Raw genomic sequence first — 19605 nt, 5'->3', positions numbered from 1 at the left:
CTCACGTGACCATACTGGCATCCTGATCTCAGACTTCCAGCCTCCAGACCTGTGAGAAATAAATTTCTGTTGCCTATCAGCCACCTAGCCTGTTACAGCAGCTCGAACAGACTGAGCCAGCTGATGTACAATAACATCTAACAACATTTCGGTAGGGAAAAAAAAAACAAACCCAGCCCCTTCTCACTGTGGTTTCTCCTCACCTACAGAGGCTTTGATTTAGGGATGGGACCTGCCCCAGAAGTTCAAGGCACAGAGTCATTCAATTTGTGACAGGATACGCCTCTTCATTCACAGGACAGATGAAAGGGTAGCCTAGTTTTCCATCTTGCCCTGCCTCCTTCAGGATCAAAATTATAGTTCTTCTCAATGCTGGATCGAACTCTTTCATCTCAGTTTTAACCAAGATGGAAACCAGCATCATGAGGATTCCTCGGGGCTAGTGGGGAAAGGAATTTCCCCTGCTCTTGCCAGAGTCCAGGGGGAGGGGGTATCCTCCCATGGGTGAGTAATCACAGTTCCATGTGACAGAACAAACAGCATATCTCTCTCTCTCTCTCTCTCTTTTTTTAAATGTGGAAGGAAATCAGCTGAAGGAAATTGAGATGAAAGCCAGTCCACAACACAGCAGCCCAAGGAGATGCCGTTTCTTGACATTCTGAGTGCTCTCCAGGACTGAATTCCTCCAGAAGTTAATAGGAGGACTCTGGACCGCACTGACCACACTTCAAGAAATCAAGAGTTGCAAAAAGTGTCTCGGACTAAAGCCAGACGGGTGCCAGACTGCCCTTGCTTTCGCCCTAAACTCCTCCCAAACTGGCCTGTACACCTTTCCCACCTGCCCCCTCTAGGCTCTCAGGGGGGCTGTGCCCACCTGCAGGAATGCCAGAGGCTGGCTTTGTGCTTGCATCCTGCTGGGGCTGGGCATTTCTCTGCCCTGTTCCTGCTTATGGCTCCCTCAGCCACCCTCCTGGACTTTCAGCCAGCCTCTGGTCCCGGACCATCTTTGTGCCCTGACTTCCAGCCATGCCCACCTGAGGATGGCTGCCTCTGATTTGCCACTTAGACTTGGGTATTTCTCTGGACACCGTCCTCTCCACGCCTGCTCTGAAACCCTGGCCTTGCTGTGATAGACTTGGTGCCAGTTCTATGAACTACTTCGAAAATGTGACCATGGTTCAGAGTTTCTTGTTGCAGAGAGACAGGAAAAAAAAAAATGACAAGAACAGAGAAAGAAAAGAGAAAGTGATTAAAGAGATGCTACGATCTCTTCACCCAAATTCACATGAGAACTTTCTGGGTGCAAGTATAGAAGCAATGGTCAGCAAAGTTTTGAAGAACGAACACCAACAACTGCCCACAGCCACCATTCCCTGGGCTGGTAAACGACGCCTTTGTGTTCTCAAAGAACAGGGTGGGTGCTCTCCTCAGTCTACCACTTAACCCAAAATTTTTGGTTTCTTGCAGGACTCTATGCCCCTTAAGAACAACAATCTCCTGGTATCCCTAGCACCTACCAAAGGAGACTTGGAGGAGCCATGCAGGCGATACTTGGTCAAATGAGTGAGGCATCAGGGTCTGAGGGGCCAGGGCGAGGGGGGCAGAGCTGCAGAAGCAGAACCTGTGGGCTCGTCCTGTCAGTCATCCATGTGCCTGTAGCAGGCAGACTTGGGTTTTCCCTGGAAGGACCCATAAGTGCCAAGCTGTTACTGTCAGGACAAAGCTGCTGAGTCCTGTTTTCCCAGACCATGAGGTTCAAGGGGCTAGCAGATCTGCATGGCTGCAATTTTCCAGTAAACAGACCGAATATTTGCTTCCCCTCCTCCTCTTCTCCAATGTCACCCACTCACCCCACCCCCGGCTCCCAGGAGAGCCATCAGTCATGTTGTGTATACACTGTGCCGAATAACGTGGGTCGTTTATGAAGCGGGCTTAGTCTCCCAAGCACAGAAGCAGATTCCTGGGCATGTTATTGTGGAGAGTGTAATAAATGAACTGTTCTTCCAGCCGAACTGTCCAATGAAATGAGATCATCACCTGCCAGACCAGGCCATTCACACCCAAAATGGATGGTCTTTATGCAGTCCCAAACAAAGAACCATGGAGCTCAGTGCTCTCCACAGAAGACACTACCAGAGTACAGGTCGCGATAGTAAGAAGCTTTGAGTCAAAGTACCATTGCAACTTTCCCTCTTCTTTTAATTCTTAACGCTACTTTTGAAAGTTTTCTATTTATCCAAATTAGCATTTTCAAAGCAGCATTTCTTGTCACCCACGTTAGCAATCACTTACACAGGCCTGAGTGCTTGTGCCGTCTGGGGGTGACATGATGGGGAGCAGGAGGCATATGGCTTAGATTTTGCCATGGGGATAAAATGCTGCTGCTTCCTTTCAGAAGGAGTTAACAGAATGAGTGGGGAATGAGGAGGGCTGGAAAAGGAGCTTTGAGCTCCTGGTGACACTGTTGTGGAAACATCACTCTAGAGAACACATAGAGAACACAGACCTTTCATAGATTACATCCCATGCAGTGAATACTTGGATTAACCTGTTTGTGACCTTTAAAAACATTTTCCAGGACCTGGAGACCATGTGGTGATGCTGTGCGTAAAGCAGTCAGCATTGTAATAAATGTGGCCTCGTCATCTGAGTTCAAGTCCTCCTGGCACATTCCACAGACTCATCATTTAAGTTAGGCAACCAGCTAGAAACACCGTTGCAACACAAAAATCCATTCCAAAGCTCCACAAAGTGTTGTTCATGGGAAGATCCAACTGTGAGTCAAAAAGAGATGAGCTCAAAGGATTTAGGGGTTGACATTGTCTTTGTCTTCCCAGAATGTAGCTGGCTGCCTGGTGGATAACATTGCAGCAAGAATTCTGCCTGTAGCTGGTCCAAAGAGCTGTTGTTCCTTCTTTGAAATCTTGGCATGACCCACAAGTTTCCCTCACGCTCTTCCCCCATCACCCAAACCACAGCCAAACCAGCTTTCTCATTTTTCATGCGGCTGCTCCTAAAATTCCGATGTTCAAATCCAAGCAGGGTAAAGTACCTGCTGGAGAGATCAGCCTCAGCCTTTCGATTGTTCTCCCAGCTCTGGCCCATCTGTGGGGCCTCCTCCCGTGAAGAGGTACCCTTTTGTCTTTGATCCAGACCCAAATCTTCACCAAGGAAGAAGAAAGTCACTGTCGGGGCAGGCTCTGCTTTCATCATGGAAAACTGGCCCCTGAGGTGACCTCAGCTAGGTTGGAGAGCCTGTGAACCTCAAGCTGGGGCACTGAATCACCTCATAACTCCATCACCTAATGGCCTCCTCACCTGCATGCCCCTCAACCTGTCCTCTTCTGACTAAGAAACCCCATAGAGCTTCTTCCTCAGAATACTAAATCCAATTCCTTTCTATGGGACTAGGAAAACCAGAGCCAGAGAGGCCTATGTTCAAATTCTGACTCTGCCCTGGTGTGACTTTGGTCGACTTAATACACTTGTCTGACCCCTCTCTGGTCCCCAGAAATACCATGACAACACTAATGGACACCTCCTAAAGGCACCTACCAGTGTCTCATCCATCACGGCCATCACCACGGCTGATCACCCACCCATTTCCACCTAGTACCCCAGCTTCTGGGCTCTAGTTAATACCCTTCTGATGCTACAGCTGATGGAGGCTTCTTGCTTTATTCAACTTTAATTTGCTTCACCATCCCATGTGTGACCTCTCAGTTCTCACCATGTAATAAATTCCTTGTATTAAATTCTCTCTGTTGAAAACATTTTGGATGACTTCTATTTTCTAGCTAGACCATGAATGACGGAGTAGCCACCTCCTATCTCCCCCCATCTATGAATCCAGTTCATTAGGCACCCTCCACTCCTGAGAACACTGCACCTGAGCATGATTCCCACCATATCTTCTCTCTGCTATTCTTGACCTTAAAGTCCCTCATGCATATCAAATTCCCTCTCTCCATATTAGAGACCACCCCCTGCACAGGTGGCTAACTCCCTACCAAGCCCCAATCTGCCTTCCCTGGCAAGGGAAGTCTTAAATATTTTCCCACAGGGGAAAACATCCCATTCTGGCCAGACAAATTAATCCAACAACCCTAGTGATGTAGGCAAACAGGAGCTGCCATCATGCTAAAATAGCAAAAGTAAATGACTTCATAGTCCCTCTGTCTTCAGGGACTCACTGAGTTGTGCATCATGGCAGCTAAGAACTCTGGCTGAAAAGAGATCAAGGTAGAGAACTGAACACCAAGACCCGAGCTGGTACTCCTTCCTTGGAGCTTTGACATCATCTGTCCTAGAGAACCTTGGATTTTATACAGTAAATTCTCAAACCCCCAAGACTTCAGTCCACCTGACAATACAGTCTTCACTGAGACAAAGGCAAGCTGATGGCAGTGTTCTCAGCAAAGTCCCAGTGCATTGCACAACAAGGACATATTGCTCCCTAATCAGTTCAGAAACCTGCTTGGAGGAGTCTCATACGTCTCCATGCCCATACATCCCTTGTCAAGGAGCCTGGTAACAACCTGATAGCTGTTTGAAACTGTATTTAATACATCCTCCATACTATTCACAAGGATTTGGAATGATTCCCTAACTGGTCTAGGCACATTATTTTTCCAAGCAGCTATGCTTTAGAAATATCCCTTTTCATCAAAGAAAGAAACAGTTTTTTAAACTCAGCTCTAACCATGACAAACACCAGTTCAGTGGCAGCCTGTGATGCAAGCCTAAAGAAAGCTTCCCAGACATCTTTAGCATAACAAGTTTCCAATTCTCTGCCCCAGCTGTCTTCATAGAGGCTCCTCACTGGTCAGACACCGACAGATGGTGAGCAGATTGAAACCTGCCCTGGCCACTGGGGACCGGAAATCTGGGGGCTTGCTTTCCTGACTCCTAGCTTTACTGAGATGGAGAGCAAGCCAAAAATATCTTGGCACGGTTAACAAGAGAGCATCATAAGTGGCGCTCAGTGGAGAACACTCAGGAATTCACTACATTCAAGTGCTTGTTTTCAAGAGAATCTGCTACAGGTCACAAGAGACTCCTGGTAATATTTAACCCTAAGACCCGTCATGAGTCTGGGTTCTGGGCTGTGGTTGTTCATTCCATGGCCTCGGGGAGTGGTGCTGTAGAAACAACAAGCGTCACTGACATTTTGATAATTAAACTCTAATTCTGTGATCTTTCCTATGATACCTTAGAATTTTCCCAAAATGGAGTCCTTAACGATTAATTTTGGGATAAAGACAGTCTTTGGGGATAAGTTCTGTGTCCAGAAAGTATTAAATCCTGCCAAAATCTCTATTAGTTTGCTAGGGCTACCCTAGCAAAGTACCACAAACTGGGTGACTTACAGAAGAGAAAATTTATTGTCCTACAGCTCTAGAGACTAGAAGTCCAAGATCGAGGCGTCATCAGGGTTGGTTTCTCCTGAGGGCTGCAAGGGAGAAACTGTTCCATGATTCTCTTGATGGCTTGCTGGCAGTCTTTGGCATCCCTTGGTTTGTAGATGTTGTCCCTGTGTGTGTGTCTGTGTCCACATTTCCCCTTTTCAGAAGGACACTGTTCATGTTGGATTGGGGCCCATCCTACTGCAGTATGAACTCATCTTACTAATTATAACTTCAATGACCCTATTTCCAAATAAGGTCACATTCTGAGCTACTGGAAGTTAGGGCTTCAACATAGGAATTTGGAGGGGACACAATTAACAGCCCACCCTCTGGCTCCTTAAAATGCATGTCGTTTTCACTTGTAAAATATGTTCACTTCATCCCAACATCCCCAAAGTCTTAAGCCATTCCAGCAGCAACTCTACCATCCAAAATCCCATCTAAATATCATCTAAATTAGATATAGGTGAGACTTAGGGTATGATTCATCCTGGAGCAAAATTCCTCTCCATCTGTGAACCTATGAAACAAGACAAGTTGTCTGCTTCCAAAATACAATGGTGAGACAAGCATAGGATAGTCATTCCCACTCCAAAAGAGAGAAATTAGAAGGGGAAAAAAAAAGATCATGGGTCCCAAGAAAGACTAAAACCCAGCACGATAAATTCCATCAGGTTGTAAGGCTTGAGAATAATCCCCTTCAGCTTAATGCTCTGAGGTTGATCCCAGTAGTGCCAAGACCATTTCAATGAATGCCTTAGCTGCATCTGAAAGGGCCCCTTACCAGGCCTCCCAAACAGGATCCATTGTCCATTGACTTTACACTCAACACAATTCTCATGCTTCCAACAACCCATAGCCTGAGTCTGCAACTCGAATACTTGGCAGAAGCAGCACTCAGGGTTTAGATTTAACTAGTAAACCACTGCCTATCACCACATTCTGTTAAAGCTACCAGGGAAATCAAGATTTCCCAAGCATTGATAGGTCTATAACTGGCCAAGCTTCAGGCTCTCAATGTATCAACAATGCTTTCAGTGAGCTTTCAGAGAATTCTTGCTTTCACCTCCAGAATCAGAGTGGGAAACACTGTCCTTCTGAAGAAGCAGATTGCTATTTTAAATGGTGTGAAGTAGATCTGTGCTCTGCTTCTTAAATCCAAAGATTTCAGAGACTCTTTTTAGGATGAAATGGATGCATGTGCTCTCATCACAACAAAAGAAAAGGAAGGATCCTTCTCCACACTATGAGTTAGCCCAATAACCATGATCCAAAAGCAACTGAATGTACTAACCCTACACTGTCAGAAAGAAGTAAATATCCATCACTTGAGCAAGACAGTCTAGTACAGGTCTTCTCAAAACATGTCCCACAAAGCACCTGCAGAAGAATCACCACAGTTTATGTGAAAAATGCATATTCCTGGGACGTCCCCTAGATCTCCTGCAACAGAATCTCTGTTGTCAGTGTCCATTTTAAACTACCTTCTGGTGACTGATGATTCTTATGGGTGATTAAGTTTGAGAACTTCTGATCTTTTAAGAGCCCAGCTTCTGGAGGCACCTGGGCAGCTCAGTTGGTTAAGCATCTGCCTTCCACTCAAGTTAGGGTTCAAGTCCTAGGGTTCTGGGATCAAGCCCCATGGGAATCTGCTTCCACCTCCTCCTCTGCCCCTCCTCCCCACTTGTGTGTGAGCTCTCTCACTCTCAAATAAATAAAATCTTTTAAAAAAAGAAAGAGCTTTTATTTAAAAAAAAAAAAAAAAGCCCAGCTCTGGTATCCAACCAACTAAGGCCTGAGAATCAGCTCTGCCCATAGTTAATTATATGCCCTTGAGAAAACTATTGAACTTTCTGAGCTTCAGTGTTTTTTTTTAGATGAAAAACAGGAATAATAATATTCCGTGCAGAGTGCTTGAGACAGTTAAATGAGATAATGTATGTGAAAGATAAAAAAAATAGATGTTAAGAGCATTTGGGATTCATCAGATGTGGTTTTATAAAATCTATTTCATAGGGTTGCTTTCAGCAAAGGAGATGAGACTTACAAATTACTTTGGGGTTAGAAAGATGTAGTTTGTCGAACTTATCTCAAAGGGCTATTCTGAGAAGTAGATGAGACAGGGGATGCAAAGGCCCTAGCACAATGCCAAACACATACTTAGGAGTCAATAAATGTTGGCCCTTACCACCCTGCCCCCTGCCCACCAGCATGGTAACACGGGGAAACCAGCAAGTGTGCGGCTCAGGCAGGGCCAGCATAGAGAGGGTGGTGAAAGGTAGAGGCAGAAAGGTAAAGCAGGACAGCTGGGGCCTTCAGCCCCAGGCAAGGAAATCTGTAGTTCATTGTGAGCATATTAAGTATCCACAGAAGTTTTCTGAGCATAAGAATGATGAAGTTAATCTAGGAGAAGTTAGGGAAAAGATTATATGTGAGCAAACTCAGAGACAGAAAGGCTAGGTTAGGAGACTATTGTATAAGCCAAACAAAAATAATACAACGATAAATGAAGCAGGAGTCAGTCCAGACAGAGCTAGTACACCAGACACCCACATATCAACTAGAAAAAGGTGCCCCCTTCCCTCCATACTGCACACAGGGCCTGGAGTGTAGAACAATAAGAGATCAGCCCCACCTGCCCCCCTGGCAGGGGCCCGAGTACGGTGATCAACACACATGACCATCTGCAATAGCTTTTAGGTCAGTAGGAACAGAAAGAAGCAGGATGAAACATTTTCAGGCTAATACATAAGCCATTAATTCGTATATTACCCTGAGAATGTTTCTGCCCTTTTCTCTCATGGTGTTATCAAATAGTCTTAAATTCTTCTTTGGTTGCAGCACCTTGCTTGGTCTGCAAACTCCTGACAGTCTATTAGAAGATGTCTGGTGGAGAACTTCGTATTGTAGAAAATACCACAGATTACAGTAGCATAATAATAGTTTAAATGGCTGGACATCGTCCTCTAGGTAAGCATGTATGAACTAACTCCTTTCCAAGATACTTGACACTACAGGTACATTCCCTTAGCCTAAGAGAAGTCAGCTAGTCAACAAAAATGGTATTTCCCTCTTTAGAAGGAACCATCACTGAAATTGTGCATAAGGAAATATACTGCAAGTGTAGTCCTTACGACAGTCCTAGTGCTAGGAGTCATTGAGCCTGGGTAGGGGCAGCCCCTGCCCTCAAGGCTTGCAGTCTAGCAGGCAGACAGACCGTGGATACATGCAATTACTACGAAAGTACAATAGATAAGCAGACATGCTGTGAGGTGAGTCATTGAGGAGTTGTGACAGGGACTAATGGACCTCAAATCCAAAGATATTTACTAACTGGCCCTTTATGGAAGTGTGTCCACTGCTAATGTAGAGGGTCAGTTTTCTTGAAGAAAGTTGCTAGCTAATTTGCCATCTTTGTTCTATCTCCTTTCTGGGTAGATAGGGCCAGAAGAAATGTCACCAGAGGAATAGCACTCTGGAGAGTCAACTCTTTAAAAGGAACCTGTGAAAGCAAAGTGCGGTCTGTACATTCAATGGAATATAATTCAGCCTTAAGAGGGATGGAAATCTTGTCACATGCTATGACATGGATGAACTTTGAGGTCATTAAGCTGAGTGAAAGAAATAAGCCAATTACCAAAAAAAAAGGGGGGGGGGGCTTATTTCACTTATAAGAGGTACCTGAAGTAGCCACATTCATAGAGACGGAAAGTAAAGTGGTTACCAGAGGCTAGAGGGGGGGATATTGGAAGTTGTGTTTTAATAGAAATAGTTTCAGTTTTGCAAAAAGAAAGCCCCTCAGGAGATCTGTTGCACAGCAGTGCAAAGATATCTAATACTATTGAACTATACACCTAAAAGTGATTAAGGTGGTAAATTTTATGTTATATGTTTTTCATCACATTTAAAATTCCTTTAATTAAAAAAATGAATTTATGGAATCTGGAGCTATGATGCCAACACATTTAGGGTTGTTTAGGGTTTCATCTGAAGCATCAAGTTAAGTTTGACAATTTCTAAATTTTCTGGATAATTTATCATGAAAATTGGATTGAGAGATAGTAATTAGATCTCTCTGTATTCTTGCACAGCTCTTAAGAGTCTCATTAATGATAATAATCATTATTAGCAAATAATCCCTTGGTTTTACAAGCACACTTGTGTTATCACTGACCAGCCTGGCCAATGTACAGTAAAATCGCACCAAAGGAGACTGTTTAAGGTCAACACTGCTCACCCCTCCCTCCTTCTTAAAGCTCTCACCTGCCTGGACTCCATGGCACTGCTCCTTCCTGGGTTTCTAAGTTTCTACCCACTGCTTTAGCTACACCTTCTCAGTTTCCTTTGCTTGCTCATCTTTCTCAAACCCAGACATTAAATGTATGAACTCCTTGAGGCTCTATCCCAGACGACTCCTCTTCTCATTCTCTAACTCCCCCTCTAAACAATCTCACCCACACTCATGGCTGCCATGATTTCTACACTTCAAGAATTCTCAAATACGGGGGCACCTGGGTGGCTCAGTGGGTTAAGCCGCTGCCTTCGGCTCAGGTCATGATCTCAGGGTCCTGGGATCGAGCCCCGCATCGGGCTCTCTGCTCCGCAGGGAGCCTGCTTCCTCCTCTCTCTCTCTGCCTGCCTCTCTGCCTGCTTGTGATCTCTCTCTGTCAAATAAATGAATAAAAAAATCTTAAAAAAAAAAAAAAAGAATTCTCAAATACGTATCTCCTTTCCAGACTTTCTCTCTGAGTTCCAGGTTCCCATCTACAAATGTCTGTTTGATATCTCCCCTTGGATATTATATGATTAAGGTACAGAAAGACCCAAAAATAAATGCCTTTAGAGAAGGAGAAGTGTAGTTCCCTCTTAAACCACGGTCCAGCAATAAACAGACCTAGACTGATAGAGAGGTTCTGCTGTCCTGCATATGAAGTTCCCAGCTCTGGATCCAAGATGGTTATTCCAATCCCATCATTTCATTTACATCCTGGTGAGCAGAATGGAGCAGAGGCTGAGGGAAGTAGGAGTGGTTTCTTCTTAAGAACATCACCCAGGGGGCGCCTGGGTGGCTCAGTGGGTTAAAGCCTCTGCCTTCGGCTCAGGTCATGATCCCAGGGTCCTGGGATCGAGCCCCGCATCAGGCTCTCTGCTCGGTAGGGAACCTGCTTCTACCTCTCTCTCCATCTGCCTGCCTCTCTGCCTACTTGTGATCTCTGCCTGTCAGATAAATGAATAAAATCTTTAAAAAAAAAAAAAAAAAAAGAACATCACCCAGAAGTTATACACATCACGTCCACTCACATTCAGTTGGCCAGAAGTTATTTCCACGGATGCACACAGATGTAAGAAAGGTTGGGAAATATTGTCTCTCAGTGGACAGCCCTATCCCCAGTTATATTCAGGAGGACTTATTAAAAGAATCCGGAGAGAATGGCTCTTGGTTGAGTGTTAGCAGTCTCTGCTTTAGATACCTCAGAAGTATTTCATCCTTGATAAATCCAAAACCAAAGTCATGATCACCATGATCAGAACCTCTGTACATGTTTGATCTGAATGAATGACCACCACCATCCATCCTGCTCCTAAAACCTCAGCCCATGTATGCACTCCCTTCTTCCTCACCTCTAGATCCAATTCGTCACTAAGCCCTGCCAATTCATACTAATGAAGACTTGTTCTCTCCGTCTCTCCTGCCATTCTAAAACAATATCCACTATCTCTCACGGGACCACTGAAGAGGTGCCTAAATGGGCTCCTGACCTTCCCCCTTGTGCACTCTCCCCCACTGTTGATACTGCAGTCATGGTAATCTTTCCTCAGTGCCAATAAGGTATTTCATTCAGTCTCCCCATTAAAACTACACATTGATACTCAGTATTCTTAACACAACTTACGAAACACTGCATGTTGGGCCTCACTCTGCTATGCAGCCCCATCCATCTCCATGCCTCACCTCCCTCTGCACTGAGTCGCATTCAACTTCTTTCCACTCTGCCTGTTGTTTCTTCCAGTACTATACTCTGGCTAGAATCCTTCCCTCCCTGCCCCATCTCCACCTGTGATGATTACCTCTTAGCTTCCTTCAGTCCACAGTGCAATGATCATCTACTAAAGGAAGCCTTCTGTCACCTTCCCAACTGGGTCAGTTTCCTCTTCAAGGTTCTCACAATGCCACATGGCCTTTCACTGTAACAGGTTCATACTTCAGTTGTGGCTCTTTGATGCCTGTCTTTCCCATAAGACTTTTTAACCACATGAGGATAAGCATTGTCTTCCTCCCTCCCTCCCACCCTCCAATTCTCCTTCCCTTCCTTTCTTCTTTCCTTCCTTTTCTTTCTTTTCTTTTCTTCTTTCTTTCTCTTTCTTTCTTTCTTTCTTCCCTCCTTCTTTCCTTCTTTCCATTATATCTTCACACACATAGCATAGTACCTTGCAAATAGTAAATTCCCAAAAGTACTGGATGAATGAATGCATTAATTCAGAACAACTGGAAGAAAGTGAGTCTGAATTACTTACTCTTGCATTTAATATTTTATGAAGAAATTCAATATTATTGCTAACAAGTACAAGCATCTAACTTGATGAAGGGGGTCTTATGGAGCTTCTTCTATATACTCAGCTTTATTACACCACTAAAGACTAGGAGAGGAACAGAAAGAACATAAGACATGGTCTCTGTTCCCTGCCAGCATTCAATCACAGTTCATCAAGCATGTGCCATGTGCTAGAACACAAAAAAGAAAAGAAAAACTCATAAAACTATAACTTCCAAAAGATAGCACATGACTCAAATCCAGATAAATGTTAACATGGAATCCAGTAAAGTCCAGATGAAAACAGAGCAGCACAGCAGAAGAATTGGAGAAGCCTGTGAACCAGGTCACACCTGAACAAGACAATGAAGGACAGGGAGACAAAGGTTGGGTATAAAGAAGCAGAAGGGCCCTCAGCAGGGAGGACAGCAGGCACAACTGTGTGGGGGAGAATGGCCTTCCCACGGTGAGAAGGTATGCCCTGTCTACACAGGGAGAGCTAGGTTAGGGAAAATGTTACAATGTCCCTTGAAGATAGTGGGAAACTGCTAGTATTTGTTCTTTATCCAGAAGATAGTGGGCAACTGCTAATAGCTTTAGAGGAAGCGGCATAAGAGAAAGAGTTTTAGAAAGATTGGTTGGGAATAATGTGCAAAATGGACTGGAGGTGGTCACCTGGGGTTTCTCAACTATGAACTGTCACCCCAACATGGAGCCATTGTGCCAGGCTAGCTTCGTTCGTAAGGTCATGTATCCAGGTAAACTAAAGACGCTGCAATAGGGACCTACCTTGCTGGCTGAGGAGGGGTGGGGGTGTTGTCTTCCACACAGGCTTGGGGTGGAGGAAGGGATCATTTCTGCTGCAACTGTCCAGCTGCCTAGTGCTGAACTTAGGACAGCTGAGCCAGGGCACCAGGACCTGAGGTTTTCTGGGCATGCAGTCAACAAACAGGGAAAGACCTGCCCTCCTTCTCACAGCAAAGGGTTATGTTTCATTACCATGGGCTAATTCAGTGCACAGAACACTCCAAACTCTAGCACTTTCTTCCAGTCTTGAGATTCATCTGCATCCCATTGGGATTTTTATGTATGGATAAGTCTTGATAAAGAAATTGCCAGGTTCTCTAATGAGTTGGATATTTTTTGTGAAGAAATTACCCCATTAATGAAGTTTCAGGGGCCCTCCAATTCTCCAGTTCAAATACACAGGAGGATTAACTGGGGTTCAGAGTTGCAGAAGCATAAGAAACATCCAGTATAAATAATTGAGACTTTATTCTATTATTAATGAATAGAAATTTTTCCTAGTCCTTTAGGAGTGACATTGATCTAGCATCCATGCCGCATGGCAATGTCCTCTTGGTTGATTATTTCTTTAAAAAAAAAAAATCCCCCATATACTATATTTAAACATCTGTACTATGGAATATATCATTTGATTTGATATTTATAGACTTGCTTGTATATTTTCATTTTTAGGTGAAGGTATAGCTGAGTCATCAGAAATTAAAGGCAAGTTAAAAAGTGAGAACTTCTTTTCTGATAACTGTTAACAGGTTATAAATTTCCCACGGGGATTTACTTTTAAAGGGCGCTAGGCCCTAGCAGTTATTTCAGAGAGGTTCATTCAATGACTACAATGTGTTTCTTAAATAGAGATAGGTGAGAAAGGTGACAAAAATATTGTCTAATCATATAGACAATACACAAACAGCTCTACTAATACATTGTTAAGCAAACTGAATTTTTTAAAAGAAAATTACCCCACAGGAAATTTGGGAAAGATATGAACAGACAATTTACAAAAAGATAAAATCCCAAGTACCTTGAAAAAGGAAAAGAAAGAATGATCAAAACCTTTAGTAGGGAGAAAAATGTAAATTGAAATGAGATACTATCTTTCATCAAACACATAGCAGATTAGAGTGGTAATATAAGTGCTGTTGATGATGTAGGAAACAAATCTTATATGCTGTGTGTCTTTCCTTTATGAGTATTCATTAGAGTATTTGACAATATTTATTAAAAATTAAAATGCTCATACCCCTTTGAACCAACATTGCAAACTTTGAAAATCCACTTTTTCAAAAATAAAAGCCGTAGTATATATTTTTTTAAAGACATAAAAACATGTTTAGGGAAGCCATTTTTGTCAAAAAGAAGAAAAGAAGCATTTTAAATGTCCACCAAAAAGGAACTCAGCCATAATATGAAATATTATGCAGTTATTGAAAAGAATGAGCTAGATCTCTGTGTGTTGACATGGAGCAATGCCCATGATCCATTCGTAAGCAAAAAGAGCAGAATAACATATATAGCACACTTTTGTCATCACACACACACACACACACACACACACATTCACACTTAGTGAGTTTTAGTGGACTTAACAATAAAATATATTCTAAGTGGACCTTTCGATGGATTTTAATGTATACATTTAATTTTGATGGAATTTAATGTACACATCCCTTCACCACCACCCCAATCAAAATGTTCAACACTCAATCATCCAAAAATGTTCTTGTGTGCCCCCTTTTCAGCCCCAGCCAGCCACTGCCCTGCCTTCTGCCCCTATAGATTAATTTTATCTGTTTTAGGATCTAATCTAAAGGGGATCATACAGCATGTCCTCTTTCATGTCTGGTCTCTTGCTCAACATAATATTTGGAGTCATCCGTATTATTGTCTGTATCAGTAATTCAACAATTTGAAGACAACCCAACTAACAAACAGGCAAAAGACTTGAAAAAACAGTTTGCAAAAAATATTAAAAATATATACAGATGGCCAATAAACACACGAATAGATGCTCATTATTGGCTGTCATGGAAATATGAATTAAAGCCATAATGAGTTAGTATTATACATCCAATTAAATGGATAAAGTGAAAAAAGACTGGGGCGCCTGGGTGGCTCAGTGGGTTAAAGCCTCTGCCTTCGGCTCAGGTCATGATCTCAGGGTCTTGGGATCAAGCCCCACATCCAGCTCTCTGCTCAGCAGGGAGCCTGCTTCCCCCTCTCTCTCTGCCTGCCTCTCTGCCTACTTGTGATCTCTGTCTGTCAAATAAATAAATAAAAATTTTTTTAAAAAGTGAAAAAAGACTGACAATACCAAGTGTTGACAAGAGCATGGAGCAACTGGAACCCCGATAGCATTGGTGGTGGAAGAATGGTTCGGCATCTCTCTACAATGTCAGACAGAAACCACGTACCTCAGGAATTTCTCTCATAAATAGTTACCCAAGAAAAATGAAGACATTTTTGCACAGACTTACATACAGTTGTTCATAATAGCTTATATAATAGGTAAAACTGGAAAGAACACAAACATCTATCAAGACGTGCTTATGGTATGTTCCTGCAATAGATCATACCCAGAAATAGAAAGGAGTGAATTACTGATACAGGCAATAATATGGATGACTCCAAATATTATGTTGAACAGGTAGCTTGGAAAACAGACCCTTCTCACAGTTCCAGAGGATGGAAAGTCCAAGATCAAGATGCCAAACAGTGCCAGTTCTTGCTTAGGGCACACTTCCTAGCCTGCAGATTGCCCCTTCTCATTGTGTCAGGGGAGGGAGGGAGGTTAGTGGCTGTGGGGAGAGCAGCTCTGATGTCTCTTCCTCTTCTTATGAGGGCACTGCTGGCAAGAACTTATGTAACCCTAATTGCAACTCCAAATACCATCACATTGGAGTTCAGGGTTTCAACATATGGGGTGGATGGGAATGACAGAACCATTCAGTCCATAACAATACACAGCCCACTGTAATACTTGTTAATAAATGAATATGGGTGGTTTGGAAATCTCAGATAAATTGTCTGCATTTAAATGGTACTTCTCAAGTATTTAAGCATGCTTGGAAATAGTTCCCTTAATTATTTTCAGCACTCTTCCCAAGTCTTATTTACACCGTTAATTTATTTCACAAATCCTTTCTTAGCAAATAATGCAAACAGATCCAGTGGGACTTAGCAAGAATAAGTGGAGTCTAAATTAAAGTAAGCTTCATGCATTGATTTTCATTTCCACTTTTTCAGATAAGGCAACAGAAAAGCCATTAAGTATGTGAGAGTGTATCTGTGACTTCAGAACAACTGGAGAACTAGGGAATGTCCTCATTTGTGGGGAAATACATATAGGACCCTCAAAAGAAAATAATCCATGAGGAAATCATTAACACTCATGGAGGGCTTACTATGTGTTGGACACTGTGTTAAGCAGCCTTCATGTATTATCTCATTTAATCATCATGAAACTGCTGAGGGCTTTATTACAGTGCCCACTTTACATATGAGAGCGCAAAGCTCAGAGAGGTTAAGAAACATGCCCATGTAATAAATGAAAGAGTGGAGACTAAAACTTGGGTCTCTCTTACTGTAAAGCTCATGCTCTTTTTTTTTTAAGATTTTTTATATGTATGTATTTCAGAGAGAGAGCATGCACATGAATAGGGGGGAGGGGCAGAGGGAGAAGCAGAAGCAGACTCCAAGCTGAGCCCAACGCAGGGCTCCATCCCAGGACCCCAGGACAATTACCTGACCTGAAGGCAGATGCTTAACTGACTGAGCCGCCCAAGGTGCCCCCAAAGCTCATGCTCTTAATCAAATAAATAAGAATAAGAATATAAATTGCTATCACTTACTGAGTGCATACGACATGCCAAGAACCATGCTAAGAATCTCTTAATATACAAATCATTATCTTTTTCCAAGTTTTCTGACATTAACTCACCTGAGCTTCTTGATGAAATCTGAGGAAGATAGCATAAAAGAGTGATTACATAAGAATAAGAAAAATGTGTGGAATGAGGTAACTTTTGTTTCAGTCGTTATTTTAATAATGCACTTTTCCATTGAGCAGCGTTTTGTCACAGGAAAGAGTAAAGGTTTGTTTACTACCCATCCCACATACTATTAGACAGCAGATGAACAGTCAAGGGCAAAAAGTCCCTGACCTCTCTGAGCCCCAACTTCCTCATTTGTAAAATGGGACAACAACAAACCACTTTGACTGTCTTATGTAGATATTGTAAGAATCAAGTGAAATGATGTCTGCCAAAGCTAGCTATATATATATACATATAAGTATATGTATATATATATATATAAACTATATGTTTAGGTCTAAGGCCAAAAATGGTTTCCTCACACTGTGATATTTACATGAGTTTGATCACTCGGATGCTATAAACACTATGTAAAAGAGTAGGCATTAATCATTAAAACAGCTTGGTGCTGGCATATGAATACACAGATGGAGAAATAGAGGAGATAGAAATAGATCAGCCACACATGGGAATCTGGTGTATGATAAAGTGAATTCCAGACACTGGGAAAATGAGAGAGATCAATGAAAATAGCAGACCAACAGGGCAGCCACATGGACAAACCACAATTTCAATGGTTTATCACTTTATCAGTTAAGCTAAGTTAATTTCCAGATGTTTTACAATTTTAAACATAAAAGTAATCAAATTTCAAACTCTAAAGAGATAGCACAGGAGAACTGACTTACTTATTTTTGGAAATGAGTATCTTTCCAAATAAGATACAGAGGTACAGAGCCATAAAAGAAAAGATTTCTAGATTTGACTATATAAAAATTTAAATTCCTTCAAGGGCAAAAAAAAATTTTTTTAATCAAACAAAGTCAAAAGGCAAATGACAAATTGGGAGAGAATATGGAAACATATATGACAGATAAGGGGTTAACTCCCTTAGGAATTAATTAATTAACAAATATTTAATGAGCAACTATTATGTGCCAGGCACTATTCTAAGCTTTGGGGCATTCAAACGTAATTAAAACCCTCAGCGTTGTGGAGCTCATATTCTGCTGGGAGGGACATAAAGTGATCTTGGATATTAGTAGAAAATTTTTAAATTTTTAAAAAAATTTTTAAATTATTCACATAGCTGTTAACACCAAAGGGGTTTAAACATGAAAATGTGTGTACTCTCCCTCATAATAAATAAAGGGCAAGTTAAATTTCAATAGGATACCATTGTCATCCATCACACTTTCCAATATCAAAAAGTATGATAATATACCATTTGACAAAGGTATAAAGAAACAAGCATTCGCTTGCATTTGAGGTGGGAGTGTAGCTTGGTTCAACTTCTTTGAAAAGCAATTTGTCAATATCTATCCCAATTACAGATGCGTGCACTCTTTACATCAGTAATTCTGCCCAAAGAATTTAGGCTACAGGCATATTTGTATATATGTGCAACGGCATGTGTGTATGACTATTCACTGGAGCATTGTTTCTAGTAATGAAGGACTTATAACCCACACAGGTACCCATCAGTAGGCAAGTAGTTAAACAAATATGGATGATATCTAAAATGGTACAAATTGCTAAAAAGAATATAGTTGCTGTAGAGAATGAGGCTGATGTATATGTATGAAAGACTCTTCAAAATATATTGTGAACAAAAGTAAGGTTCTAAACAGTTACATGCAATATTGAGCTGCTAATAATAAACATTATTATGTTTAATAATGTAAACAAAATTGTAGAATGTATATGTGTACATAAAACAAAGAAAAATTTTACAAATATGGGAAGCCTGGGTGGCTCAATCAGTTGAGCAACCGACTCTTGGTTTCGACTCAGGTCATGATCTCAGGATCATGAGATCAAGCTGGGCGGGGAGCCTGCTTGAGATTCTCTCTCTGTCTCTCTCTGTCCCTCTGCCCCTCCCAGCCCCTCCCCCCACTCACAGGTACTCTCTCTCTCAAAAAAGTTTTACTAATATAAAAGATGTATAGTGTCCAACTTACAAATAATAAAATATGCAATACCCTTCTTTGTAAATTCCACCCTCTAATATTAATGTGACCTGATATTTCTTACGAAATCCATTGTCCATTTGACAGTTCTGTCACCAACAGTCATGTTGCAAAATCGGACCATGAATAAAGCTTGATTACTGTTTGATCAGCAAAAAAGTCACTCATATCACTGACGAAAGAGTGTAGTTCAAACATTAAGGTCGGTTGATATTTCATTTTTATTCATGAGCAAAATGGAAGTGAAAGAACAATATAGGTATGTTGGAAGTTCACTTGTGTATCAATGACATGAGCAACTTTGCTGAATCAGATCTAATTTTGGAGTCCTGGAAGAATGTTCCCTCAACATTTTGTGCTCTTCACAACATTGTGGAGGCAGACATAGCACTTTTACATTAACCTGCATTTTTACTATTTCCCCATCACTCTCTTAACTCTAGAGCAGGAGTCAGAGCAGAGCAGGACAGCCCACAAGCCAAATCTAGCCCATCATCTGTTTTTGGAAATATGGTTTAGAACACAGCCACATTATTCACTTACCTCTCACCTGTGGCTGCTTCTGTATGATGAGAGGAGAGCTGAGTAGTTGCAGCAGAGGTCATGGGGCCCACAAACCCTAAGATATTTATTATCTGTGTCTTTACAGAAAGAGTTTGTGGGCCCCTGGTCTAGACCATCAACAACACAACAAACCAACCTCTGATTTGTAGTGTTTGCTGATTTCCAAGATGCAAATATTTCCATAACCAATTCCAAGCCACCAACATGTACTCACTGAATGCACAGTTGGAAAGAGATGCAAATGCCACATTATTATATTACATAGTATTTCCACACTTCATATACAGTAGTCATA

At 42.0% G+C, this 19605-nt stretch overlaps 1 long non-coding RNA gene across 2 annotated transcripts in view; it reads right to left on the bottom strand.

The window, feature by feature from the left end:
- LOC125102822 (uncharacterized) overlaps nucleotides 1–19605 on the bottom strand; it is a 68207-nt gene that overhangs the window by 12021 nt on the left and 36581 nt on the right. The window contains exon 6 of one of the 2 annotated variants that reach the window (XR_007128204.1): nucleotides 16683–16701. The exons of the other annotated variant lie outside the window; for it this stretch is intronic. This is a non-coding gene — a long non-coding RNA (uncharacterized LOC125102822). The remainder of the gene's footprint in view (nucleotides 1–16682; nucleotides 16702–19605) is intronic. 2 annotated transcript variants of the gene reach the window in all.

The sequence above is a fragment of the Lutra lutra genome, chromosome 6 (genome assembly GCF_902655055.1).
Source record: "Lutra lutra chromosome 6, mLutLut1.2, whole genome shotgun sequence".
NCBI classification, from domain to species: Eukaryota; Metazoa; Chordata; class Mammalia; order Carnivora; family Mustelidae; genus Lutra; species Lutra lutra.
The sequence above is the reverse complement of the archived record's forward strand: the minus strand, read 5'-3'. Positions and strand labels throughout refer to the sequence as shown.